This window comes from Tiliqua scincoides, chromosome 3 (assembly GCF_035046505.1).
Source record: "Tiliqua scincoides isolate rTilSci1 chromosome 3, rTilSci1.hap2, whole genome shotgun sequence".
NCBI classification, from domain to species: Eukaryota; Metazoa; Chordata; class Lepidosauria; order Squamata; family Scincidae; genus Tiliqua; species Tiliqua scincoides.
The window spans coordinates 102,213,478-102,227,466 of NC_089823.1; positions in this window are offsets into that span (position 1 = coordinate 102,213,478).

The following is a 13,989-nucleotide window of genomic DNA, read 5'->3' on the forward strand; positions in this document are numbered from 1 at the left end:
AATGTTGCTGCCAGGTCTCAATCCAGGAGAGGAGCTGCCCTCTAATTCCCTGACTGTGGAGCTTTTTCAGTAACCTTTGGTGAGGGACCATGTCGAACACCTTCTGTAAGTCTAGATATATAATGTCCATGGGTTCTCCCTCATCCACATGCCTGTTGACCTTTACAAAGAATTCTAAAAAGTTCGTGAGGCAAGACTTACCCTTACAGAAGCCATGCTGATTCTCCCTCAGCAAGGCCTGTTCATCTATGTGTTTTGAGATCCTATCTTTGATGAGGCATTCCACCATCTTACCCGGTATAGATGCTAGGCTGACCGGCCTTTAGTTTCCCGGGTCCCCTCTCCTTCGTTTTTAAAAACCGGTGTGATGTTCCTGCCAGTTGAACTTCTGGACACTGATACCCATTAGGAGGACTGTAATGCAAAATGGATCCTGAAACCCCTTTTTCCCACTTGGTAAGGTTACCATGGCCAATTTCTTTAGCAACTGGACTTCGCAGGTTAGCACTTGGTCCCCATCAAGCAACACTAACACAGCAGGATTTCTTCCAAAAAATTTTTACCATAAACTTTAGAACATATAACCACCATATGACCACCACATGGTGTCAGAGGTTGACCAGCCTTGGAGTGTTTTCCTCCACTTGCTTTTGAATAAAGTTAATTTGTTTACTAAAGTTCATGTAAAAAAGGAGCCGCCAGTAGCTTCCTCTTCTTGCGCCCTTCCATCTTTATAGCCTGCAAGGGCCAGATTGGGAGCAGGGAGTTCCTGATCTGATGCACAGTGGATTTAAAATGGGCTTAAAATGTGTGTTAGAGAGAACGTGCAAGAGCTACCAGCAGCCTGCTGTTCTCAATTAGAACTTCTCACCCAATGACTATTTAATTCACCAACCACAACAACTCAAAGTAAAAAAAAAAATCCTTATATATCTATATGGTGGGTTTTTTGGTTGGACTTGCTATAAGACAGCAGCCCAATCTTAACAGGTTTGAAGAATCCGTCACACCTCTCTGATTTCCAGGAGGCAGATGACAGTGTGGCCCCACCCAGATGCCATCTTTGAAGACCAAGCCAGAACACCTTTAAGCATCCTTGTGCATGTCCTTAAAAATACCTAGGGTACATGATGTCACTGGTCAGTTTGACCAGGTAGTATATGACCACCTGGGCATCTTTACTAGCCCTCTGACCTGGTCAGGTGGGTTTGGATTACCAATCCAAAGGTGGGTGGGTTAGTTAGGAGCTATTGTTCTTTCTGGAAACATGAAAAGGTGTACACAAAATGACGTGTCTGCCTGGCCATGTGGTCTTTGTGCCATAGTGTGTACCCGTTGGGCAAAAAGTCCGGGTATAAATTAATAAAATAAATAAATAAAATAAATAGTGCTTATTTCAAAGTGTCGCAGGTGTTATATAGTGGGTCCATGTGAATAAAGGAAGGCATAGAGATAACAACTCAATACATTTATTCCATCTTCAGAACAGGACCTGGCAATGAATCTGACACAAGGCAAACACCTCTGGCTTTTATACCTTTTAGCTCCGCCCAGACTCCCCATGATTGGTGCAGTTGAAACATTAACTAGAGGGCCAATTGGATGGTAGGATTTCGATTCATCACCCAATTGGCCAGCAAAAAGTCTGGGGCAATCAGTTATGCAGGATTTTGATCCTGCATAACCTGCATACATAACACCCCTCCCCACCAAAGTACAGTTTAAGGTTAACAAACATAGTCCTCAGAGTGGCAGGGCTGTACCCGCATTTGCAAGGTGCGGCGAGGTATTGGGACCTCTGGTTCCTTAGTCTGCTCTGGGGTTGGCACAGCTATGGCAGAGGGACTCCCCATAGGTGCACTGACACCAGGTGGCTCAGATAAGTCCAGGGAGGTCTCCAGTTCCCGTGGTAACACATCAGGAGAGATGACCTCTCCGCTCTGTGGCAAGACCTGATGCTGGTTACCCAGGACTGGAATTGGCCCGGCGGGTGCTGAGTCAGCCAGGCGGCGGCACATCTGGTCCACATGATGGTGGAGAGTCTGGCTGTCCTGGATGGCAACCTCGTATGAAACAGGACTGGTGAATCTAATGATGGTTGCTGGGATCCACGCTGGACCATTCGGATAGTTCCGGACATACACTTGGTCACTCGGGCTGAACCCACGAATGGCCTCTCGTATCTCGGAAGTCGGTGGTCTTTCTGAAGTTCTGTCTGGCATAGGATGAATGTTGTCAGCATCAAAGTCTAATTTGCTGATACTCTGGACCCTGAGAGGATCAAACCACGCAAGGCCAAGGAGACTGGCGCAATGTCCCTTAATGACCACCAGATCCAGGAGCCCCTCAAAGTGTTTATAACGAACCTGAAACCCACACCCCAAACAGGGACACGGTTGCCCTGAAAATCCGTAAGCAAAAGTCCAATCGGCTCCAGGCTGGGGCCCTTTCCAGGGCAAAGGTGCTGAAAAGTCTGTAGAAATAATAGAGTGTGCTGATCCGGAGTCCACTTCCATTACGCAGGGAGACCCTTGAATTTCTACTGTCACATGTACCTTTTCCTTGGTTGGCAAACAGACGCTCTGGATGGAGCATACTGAAGTAGTGTAGAGCTCTTCCTGGCTGACACCTAAAGAACTTTCTGGCTCCAAGCCCAAGAAGGCTTACTGCGACAAACACGGGCAATATGGCCCCTCTTTCTGCAGGCCCGACAAGTCACATCGTGGAACCGGCAACTCTGACGTTCGTGCGGTTCCCCACAGCTGGCGCAAGGGCCCAGGATGGAGACATTGGAGGCTTGCCGGACCCCGGGTCTAGGTGCTTGTAGTTCCTGGCGATCATTGCATCTCAACATATCTTGATTAATTCATAGCACCTCCCCTTCTTCCAAACGGTCTGAGGCCGTGTCCTCATGGTGAACTGCCTCAGCTTTTCAAGTTGTGGCTGGACTGCGAGAGCATGAATCTCCCTTGCTGCTTCTTCTGCTTTTTCAAATGCCAGCGCCTCCTTGACAGCCTCTTGAAAGGTCAGCTCCTCCTTTGCAAAGAGCTTCCTCTGAATCCTTTCATCCCGGAGGCCGCATACAAACCAGTCAAGAAGCATTTCTTCCAGGTCTTAGAATTCACATCTTCATGCAAGATAACGAAGCATGGACACATAAGCTGGAGCAGACTCACTGGCAACCTAATCTCGCTTGTAGAAGGCATGGCGGTGTGCAATACTGGGGCAAAAAGTGATTCTTCAGGAGGGCCATGATGTTCTTATAACTGGTAGCCCTTAATTCTGCTGGTGCCACAAGATTCTGGGCAATTTCAAAAGTGGCAGAGCCACAGATGCTGAGCAAGGTGGCCCGGTTTAGGGCGGCATCTTTGACTGCGTTGGCTTCAAGGAAGAACTCAAGACGTTCTGCATAAGTGTCCCATAGCCCCGGGGACGCTGGATCAAATTCCTCGATGTGACCTCAGGTGGACATCATGTCAGCTCAGCAGGCTTATGGAAGCAGGTCCTTCTTTCTTCGTCTGGGGTGACAATTCCCCAGTGATGAATCAGCTCTAAGTGAATCAGTTCTTGGTCCTAGCATTGTTAAGCATGGAGGAATCAAATCCCATCCTCGTCACCAGTGTTATATAGTGGGTCCATGCGAATAAAGGAAGGCGTAGAGGTAACAGCTCAATACATTTATTCCATCTTCAGAACAGGACCTGGCAATGAATCTGACACAAGGCAAACACCCCTGGCTTTTATAGCCTTTAGCTCTGCCCAGACTCCCCATGATTGGTGCAGATTAACTAGAGGGCCAATCGGATGGTAGGATTTCAATCCTGCATAACTTGCATACATAACAGCAGTGAAACCTCTTTCTGACTAAACCTTATGCTGAGGCTTTTTTAAATAATTGTGGGAAAGCAGGGAGCAAGGGTGGGCTTATTGATCACCTCATCACAGTTTGGTTATAGGGAGACATGCAATACCATGTAAAATATAAAGTCCATTTTTAAAAATGTAAAATCTCCCTTACATCTTCTATCCCTTTTTGTAGAGAACTGAGGGCCCAATCCTATCCAATTTTTCAGTGCCAGTGCAGCTATATCAATGGGGCATGCACTGTGTCTTGTGGTTTGGCAGCAGTCACAGAGACCTCCTTACAGTATGGGGTCATTTGTTCCCTTACCTTGGAGCTGCATTGTGGCTGCACCGGTGCTGGAAAATTGGATAGGATTGGGCCCTTAGTGAGGTCAAGCCAAGTTAACCCTGGTGGACACAGGGTTAACATACAACTCCATGAATGGGTATCATTTCTGCACTGAACATGGAGTCCGGTTAACACTCAAGGACTGGGAAGGGGTAAGTTACTGCTGTTCACTCCAAAATGCCTACTTCCATAATCCTCAGAAATTATTTGAGCCACTGTGTGAACCAGCAACAGGCAGTAACCATCCAGCAACCTGATGCAGTGCATCCTTAAATGGGATGAAACATGCCTGGGAAAGCTGCTGCCTGAGCAGCTCCAGCTGCAAAAGGGAGGGAAAGGGAAAATTCAGTTTTTCGCCTTCCACCCCTTCCATCAGCAAAGGAACCCACCCACGTGGAGGAAGACAGGTTGGAGACCAGGAGGTGGCAGCTAGGTGGGAAGGGATTCCCCCATCCTGGATCTGAAGGAGAAGCAGAGGGAGTGGTTGTTCTCTACCACAATACTCCAGAATATGTATTCCCCCTCCCCCCATGCAAAGTTTAGTTGGCATCCTTCAGTCTCAGAAGACTATGGTATCGCGCTCTGAATAGTGGTTCTGGAACAGTGTCCTCTCCAGTGCACGAAGCCTGGGTAAGGTAGATATGGAGGATAGACTGTTACCCATGCAGCAAATCCCCCCTCTCCACGTCGCTGAAATGGTCCAATGGAAAGGCAGAAGCCAATACGGTTGTTTCCAGCGGCATCACAGGAGTTGCCAGAACAAGACTGTGTTCAGCCATGAACTGCCTTAGGGACTCCGGCTCCGGACTTTGCCTCGAGGTTGACTCCTGAAGCCTTTTCCATAACTGAATGTAGCCACAAGGCAGTGGAGGTTTGGGATCAGAGTTTTCCTTCTCTCAGATGAGCTGCCTTCCCAGGCTAACAAGTCCCATCTACCCGGTGGCTGTTTAGTCACTTCTTACGACAAATACAGCCAAACTGAGGGCCTATTCTTATCCCCAGCCCCCAGGGGAACATGCAAAGTATATGTTTCTCCTTCCTACTTTTTCACCCATCTTTGTGAACCAGCTGCACAAAATCAGTGAGGTGATGTTGTAGGAAGGTGGGTGGCTGTATGGGAGGGGGGGAAGAGAAGGAGTTTAACTTTGGCTTTCAGCCATCATTCCTCAAATGTAGTTCCTAATCTTTGCCACCAGAGGGTCTAAATGGACATCTGCTTGGCCTTGTATGCAGGGGTTGAGTCCTTTACCCAGAATAGAACAACCCTTTTCCAGCTGAGATTAGAAGACACCTCTGCTTCACTCTGTTGGGCACTTATTTGCATTTTGTCATGTGCTGGTTTTATTTTAAAAGTGTTTGTGCTTTAATTCTGACTATAACTCTGTTCTCCATATATATGTGTACAGTATTGTGTTATAAATACTTTTGAACCTGTTCTGAAATGCTCCCTTTCTGGTGCTTTCTTAATGTTGCCAGATTGTCTGGTTTCACCCCCAGAACAAACAGGTCCTGGCCCAGCCTCCTGCTAGAACTGGCATGCAATAGCTGATTGGACATCCCAGTGTACGTGACCAGGCCAAGGGGCAGGTAGAAATGCTCACGTGGTTGTAAATCATTACATTTGATGAACCTATGGCATTGTCAACACAAGGTTTTTTCAGGTCATGCACAAGTTTGCATGTGGGTGTTGCTGAATCCACTGCTGGCAAAGAGCTGTTATTTTAGTAAAGGGCACACCCAACCATCTTGTGACATTATGGGTGCATTGATCAGAACCTGAAACAGTATGAGTAAAACTAGAACAAAGACTGTTCAGTTAAGTATGTCAGGAGAATTTGTTTTATTTTGCCACTCCATTTTAATCTCCGTACTAAGCACCCCACCTTTCTGTTATACTTGTTTGTTTTGTGATACATGCTTTTCTTTGACCCTCTTTACAAATCCCCTCCTATGATTGGAGGTCCTTCAACTCTTTAATAAACTTTTTTTTTTTTACTGTTTTATCTACCTAGTCCAAATTTATTCAGGAGGGGGCAAGGGGGTTGCCACATTTCCTAGATCAGTGCTTCTCACACTTTTAGCACCGGGACCCACTTTTTAGAATGAGAATGTGTCAGGACCCATCGGAAGTTATGTCATGACCAGAAGTTACATCATCAAGCAGGAAAAATTTTTAACACTCCTAGGCTGCAATCCTACCCACACTTACCCAGGACTTAGTCCCATTGACTATCATTGTTAAAAGAATGCACATAGTAGCTTGTTAAAAGTACAAGTCTGCAACATTTCCCCAAATGCAGTCACATACCATAGTAGCATCAAGTCTATTAAAAATAAAATATTGAAATGAATGGGGACCTATCTGAAATCAGCTCATGACCAACCTAGTGGGTCCTGACTTACAGTTTGAGAAACACTGTCCTAGATGGTCATGTTCTGCTACTGCTTGTTTTGGAAGGGGATCCCTCATATTTAGGGACTTTTTTATTATTCGGAGAGAGAGAGACTTTCCCAAGGCAGTCTCTTTCTGTCTGGACTTTCTAACCTTAAATAATGGCAGCAAATTCCAATCCCAGTAAATTCCAGTCTGACCAGCAGGAATTAAGTAGAAGAGCAAGAGAGAAAGATTTGTCACTAACTGCTAGATGCTACACCCATTATGTTCTCCCTTCCTCTTATACCACAAGGTATCATCTCTAAAAGATGAGACACTGCAACCATCTTTGCTCTTTTCAACCTTATTCTGAAATCTCAAAGTCTTCCCCCTTTATGAATATGTTATGTTTTTTTTCTTTTATCAGACCTTACCAGCCAGCCATAATCTTGCCTCCCAAGGCTAACTGTTGATGGGGCTTAATATGGAATTGTCCTTAGCTATAATGTGAAATAAGGATACAAGTGAGGGATGAACTTACTAAAGTATGTTGGAGGCAGGGACGTGCGGTGGGTGGGGAGGCAGGTGAAGCAGAGACTCACTCCTGGAGTCCTTCGAAAAGCACCGCCATGTGAGGTGCCCAAGTGGTCACAACCCACGTGCTTTATGTGCAGGTTGTGAGCACTTGGGCACCTCACATGATGGTGGCACTTTTTGAAGGAATTTGGTGGGGAGGCTCTGCCTCCCCTGCCTCCCCACCCACCACACATCCCTGGTTGGAGGGATCAATACACAAGTGCTAAAGAGAATTACTATTATTCCTATCCCCAGACTCCTGTTATTAGTTTAAAAAGGAGAGGACAACTTTTGGCTTAGAATCTTGAGTCCCACTTTTTAAAAAATAAGGTTACTATGTTTTGCTAATGCTGCGAAAAATATCCAGAGGATAAGGTCTGTTTGCCTATTGCAGCAAAAACATTTCTGTGTGCTTTTTAAAAACTTTCTAGCTGTGAAATAACTTCTGCAACAATCTATATCTTCTAGCTCGTTTTGGAATTTCTAGTCAGCACCCAGGGTGAGATGTAATAACTTCACTGCCAGAACTTTTATTTCTGGTTAATGGGATTAAGCTACTAACTGGTCTGCCTAGCCAAATTTTGGCCATGTGAAAGATAATCCCATCACTTTGTCTCTGACAAAGCCCTCCTTGTAATATGTCCTGGCCTGTTTTAAAATAAAAACACATACTAGTTATTTCAAAATGAAGCATTGTATTTTACATTGTATTTACTGTCTTCATTCTCCTTTTTACTATAGATCCACAAATTATAAATTAGCCGCCTTGGGCATTTGCTTACGCATGGGAAAGGCTGGATATAAATTTTTCAAATAAATAAATAAATTTTACTCAAGATCATACATTTTTGTTCAGCCTCTTGTTAGAGAGTCTAAATATTTTTGTAGCATTTTATTTAAAACTGTATTTACAAAATGTCTTCACCTTTTTACATTGACACTTTGGAAATAAATAACTTATAACCTGGATGTTGTGTTATGAACTTAATATACTGAAGCATCACATTGCCAGAACCTCTTTGCCAGTGCTACCTGCTTTCCACTTGCTGCAAAAGCACTTCTGGCAGCACACGAAGTAGTCCTCTGTCTATGAATCGCTGGTCATCTATTGGAGCAGGTAAACCTATGAGGGAAGTGGGAGAGGTGGGGATAGCAGAACGAAGCAGCAAGGGGGAGAAATTGGGCAGGAAGGGGGAAGGAACAGGAATGTGAAGGCGGAGGGAGAGGGTGGATCCAGTGGCAATATCGCGCACCGGATCCTATCCCCTCTGGCAGCTGCCTGCCTGCCCCCTTTCTCTCCTTGGCCGGCCTTGTGCCAGCAAAATTGCTGGCCCATGTACCACTCCAGAGCAGGAGGCTTACAGGGGGGTAAGGGGATTTAAATCCCCATTTTTGGTACAGATGCACCAGTGGGGGGGGGGGAGGAGGATAGGATTGTGCTGTGAAGCTTGTCAGTGAGAGGGGGGATGGCTGCTGCTCTTATTAATTAATGTGTAGCGTTTTCCCTAAAGAACTGTGGGAGTTGATGTGTTCTTGTCATAAACCCAAACAAAGTAACTTGAGACTGGTCTGGATCATATTCGCCTGACATGCACCCAAAACTCTGAACATAAGACAAGCAATTGTTGACATTCTCTAATCACTCCTAAAAGATTGATACAGTAGGGCTTCCATTGCAGGAGCCATGCTGATTCTTCTTGAGTCAAACTTTATGTAAGTCCAACTTGGAAGGAAAATGCTCATGGTGGGGCATCTGCAGGGGAGAACTGGCTACCCAACTCTTTCTCACTTGTAGATTGCTTATAGAAAGAGGCAGCAGGTTTTGTATATATGTTGGATCCAAATATCTAGTGCCATGGAGAACGTAATTGTAGAACAGCACTTCCCATTTCTGGTTCACGAGAAAGCACCACAAAGCCTTGAACAGAGCCATATCTATCAAGGAAAGCATAGACAGATGAGTCATGAAGAAACTTTACATAAATAATTTCATTTAATTTCCTCTTTCAGGCTGAACTGTCAGTTAAAAAGTCCCATCCTTGACTGACATTTTAAAATGTCAGCGTATGACAAACTTGTTGCACAAGTTTTATGTGGAAAAACAAGAAGGGTACAAAAGAGAGGTGAAAAAAAATCAACAACATAAATTATGTGCTCTTTTTAAATAGAAACATTATTAATAAATGATATATGGTTTAATTCTAGCCCTCCTCCCAATTTTTTTGTTCACAAAAACATACAAACCGTGTGAATATAATTATCAAGAACAATGGGAGGGGGAACCCTGAAAACTGATATTTTTATACCACAGGAAAGGTAAGATCTTTTGTTACTATTATTACCCCATCTCTCTCGCTCTCCCCCCCCCCAGGTTGTTGCAAATTATAATTTTAAAGTGTAGATACACTTTAGATTTCTTTAAAGTGTAGATACACTCAGAGGACACCTTGGGGTAAGGGGATAAAATTCCAGCTGTCCCTATGGGGCTTCTCAGATCTGCAGCAGCTATTTAGCTGGTACAAATTCAGAAAACTCAATGTAATACTGGGTGGGCCGGAGGTGGGTTAGGATAAGTCCCAATCCTCGCCCCTTGTTCTGGCTCAAGCAAGGGTTTGTACTGGGCTGCCCAACAAATAAACTGTTTGGACAACTTTGGATTATGCTCCCCTGCCTTGGAACTACAGTCATAGCATCAAGATGGGGGGCAGCTGGGAATTTTAAAATAACTGGCCAGACGAGGAAGAGGATCCTCCATTGCTGTTGCTGCTCCCCACACATTGTCTGGTAAGCCAGCCTGGGCAGTGGGCAGAGTGACCTCTTCCCTCTCTGTCCAATGCTTTAAAAGTGCCATGAACACCTACACTCCCATCCAAATTCTCATTTAGAAAGAGACCTCAGAATGCCAGATGCAGGGGAATGGCAGCAAGATGCATGTACCTTGTGGTCTTGTGTGTTCGCTGAGGCATCTGGTGGGTCACTATGAGATGCAGAAGGTTGGACTAGTTGGGCCTGTGGCCTGATCCAGAGCAGCTTTTCTTATGCTTTTATACAGAGAAATCCCCTTGTTTTAATCCCCAAGTGCTACAGCTTAATAAATAACTGCCCTGAGATTCTGACCTTCTCTAATGTACTGATATGGATTCAAAACTGAGAACATAACATGCAAGAAAGATTCCAAAGCTTTGGCGTACTATTCTTTTCCAATGTAGATTACTGCAACAGATGTGTGCCACTTAACAATGGGGATACATTCTCTGATCCCTGTTGTTATGCAGTTAGGTTAATAAGCGAACATTCAGCCTGTGCAGCCAGCTAGTGTCTGGCAGGGAGTGCCTGTTAACACAACAAAGAGTACTAGATTGTACCTTTGTTGTGTAAATAGACATTCCCTGCCAGACAATAACTGGCTGCAAAGGTTACAGGAGATATTGCCTCTTCTTTGCATTAAGAGCCTCTTTGTTGTTTAAATAGACACTCTGCTGCAGGCTATTGGAGTCCTGACAGCCTCATTAAGAGCATCTTTGTTGTGCTTTGACCACTGTTGTTTATGCAGTCTGTCATTAAGTGGACAGTTGTTGAGCAGTGCACACCTGTATTTGTTTCTAGAAAGAGATCCCCTTACATAACTGAGATTCCCCCCTTTAATTTGGGGGAGATAAACATAAGAGTAACCCAAGCCTTAGAGCAGGGGTCTCCAAACTTGTTGGTCAGAGGGCTGCATCAAATGTCTGGCACGGTTTTGAGGGCCGGAAAAAAAATTTAAATATAAAATTTATATAAATAAATTAGAGATGGAACTTAGATGTGTGAGTAAGGGCGCAATCCTAACCCCTTATGTCAGTGCTTTCCAACACTGACATAACAGCAATGCAGCTCTGAGGTCAGGGAACAAACATTCCCTTACTTGGAGGAGGCCTCCATGAGTGACACCCAACTGCAGGATGCAGCACATGTCCCATTGGCACCGCTATGCCAGCGCTGGAAAGTACTGACATAAGGGGTTAGGATTGCGCCCTAAATGAATGAATGGGCTCATTCATTCAACCTCTCTGGGCCTTAGAACACCCTCCAGATACAACCAGAGCACAGTTCCAGTCATGTTCAGCAAAGTGGGCCAGGGGCTTTTAGGGGACAAGAGGCTGGCCGCAGGCTGGATAGAGGCTCGCCGCGAGCTGCATCTGACCCCTGGGCCTAGAGTGACAGTTTCCCCTTTGCTTAAGAAAATCTACTGAAGCACCATCCAGGGCAAATCATATCTGCCTGTCATTAGAAAAGAGGTAAGAAACCTCTCCATGAGGCTATGAAGGGCCGCCTGCTGTGAACACTAATCACAAACACTCTGATGTGCATTATAATTTCAGTGTGTAAATTAAAGATATTTAACATTTATAGACTTTGACTGCACAAGCAATCACTTCATTATACTTAAAGGAGGAATATTTCCTTGTGTTCCCCCTTCTGTTAAACCAAACCACATTTCTAATAAACATGGAAAAAGATTAAAAAAAATAAAGTCCCTACTTTTATGTATGGTGCACTCGAGACTCATTATTAAAAGTTTATCACCTAAGTGAATACATGGTACTCTTAAAAATATTAATCTTGCTATGTAGAAGAAGCCATAATTCCGAGCTGACATGGATACCTCATAGAATCAGTCAGTAAAGTGCAGTAAGAGTTTTATTGCCCAAAAATTAGAACATAAAAATATGTTTTAGAGTAGTTTAGAATGAAATACAATGAAAAGTCTCGTGGATGTATATCTCTTTCAAGGGTACCGTCTGTTTGGGCTGCAGTCCTACATAGTAAAGCTGTAATACTTAACTTCCATCTATTTCAGAGGGATTTAAGAAGTTTTTGTCATGTGCCGTTGCTAACATGTATAGGATTTATATCCAATCATAGCTCACATATGTTCCAACAGTTCCTGTTCACCAGAGACAGTCATTTTCTGGCACATGGTCCTGGGAAAACATTGTACCTATTTTGTGTTTGGGGGATACATTTGAGATTCCTTTTTAACCTGTTGTTAGTATTTGTACCTAAATGTGGAGTACATTTATTCAGGTTTCAGTCCTTTCCAGGTCTCTAGAATTTAAGGCTGCAAAGTGAAGTACACTTATTAGGGAACTAGAGCCGGGGGGGATATCAGGAGTTTTGCTGCCACCTATGTGCACCAGAGGGCTCACCCAGCCAGGCTGACCCCAGCCCTTTAATATCAGTGACAGTGCCCAATGTGCTTCAGCGAATAGGTGGGGGCTGCCACAGAAGGTTTGGCTCAGGGCTTTGTCCCAAGGCCTCCAGTAACCTGAGGATGGCATTCACCAGAGCCTTGGAACTTAGTAATGTGCTTAGGATCATGATTCTTATCTGACTAAAGGCACAATCCAAACCTGCGCTGGAGCAGGCAAGCCAGGAGGCTTGTGCTGCATCCAATGCAGGTTCATTGGCTGCAGCGCCTCAGCCAGGGGCAAGGGGAAGCTCTTCCCCATACCCCTGGGTAAGGGCTGCACACCCCAATGGGTCTCCTCGAACCTGTGCCACCTCTGGAGGTGGCGCAAGTTCAAGGAGAGCGGAGCGGCTCGAAGCTGCTCCGTTCTCCCCAGGGACTGGGGTTGGGATCCGGCATAACCACTGGGTCCCAGCCCTGCCCCTGGTTCCTCGCGCGCCCACCCCCAGGGCCGCCCATCACCCGCCCTCCCCCCACCCAGAAACGCCCCCTCCCACCTCCTCCCTGCCCCCCACGCCTACCTTCGCCGCTTGTATCGGCACAGATGCGCCGGCACAAGCACTGGGGAGGAATCCACTGCAGAGGCTTCTGCCAGCTTCCATGCATTGGCGCATCTGGATGCACCGACACAGCTTCCTCCCAAGGAGGCGCAAACGTGCTTTACGGCACGTTTGCAACCCTCCAGGGGCTCCTATGCCAGCATAACTGCCGGTTAGGATTGCGCCCTAAGCAGATGATACATCTTGATTCTGTATTTACATACATGTCACTCCATGGACATGGACACACACAGCCACCCTTAATCACTATGCAGATATTAAACATTGTGGAGTGTGTTTGAATTGCAGGTAGTGTATTCTATAATACATACAATTGGACCTAATCAATAAGTACAATGTATAACAGGCAAAGAAGATTCTTTAGCAAAATATAAAGTGGGAAGGAAAGCTGCTCAGGCAGTAATCCTCAGCATCAGGAGTGTTACAAGACACAAGAGTATCCCTGGCTTCATTAGTGAAATTTTGGAGGCTGTGAATTTGTATCCTCCTCTTGTACCTATTGGGCATGACAATGCTACCATTCTCATTTTGATGAAAGGGCCTATCTAGATGTGGTGGCAGGAGAATTACAACTGGATTCCTGACAATTTTTTTCAAGATAAAAGGGGGGGTAGCCTTGAGGCCATGACACTGCACAAAGTGGATGTTAACACATTTTGACCCACACCATTTTCCTGAACTGAATTCACCTTCCTGAATTTGTCCCAAAGGAGATAATATACACGTGCTACATAGATACGTCCTCCCGACTGTCATTAACTCCCACCCCCTCCTTATTCAGCAGCCATCACTACTACTGTGTATTTTGAAAAGGCAAAGGATGGGGAAAGGATCCAAACAATTATGGCCAAATCCTATGGGCCCTTTATGACAGTGTCCTGCTGGCGTAAAAGGTCCTGTCAGTGGCGTCACTAAGGGGGTGCAAGGGATAGCAGTTGCACCAACATCAAGCTTTGGAGGGGGGCAACAAGCTGAGCTTGAAACAAGCGACCAAAATTGTGAATATCTTGGTAGGTATGAGTAATACCATCATGTTATATATCATTGGAAAGTTAAT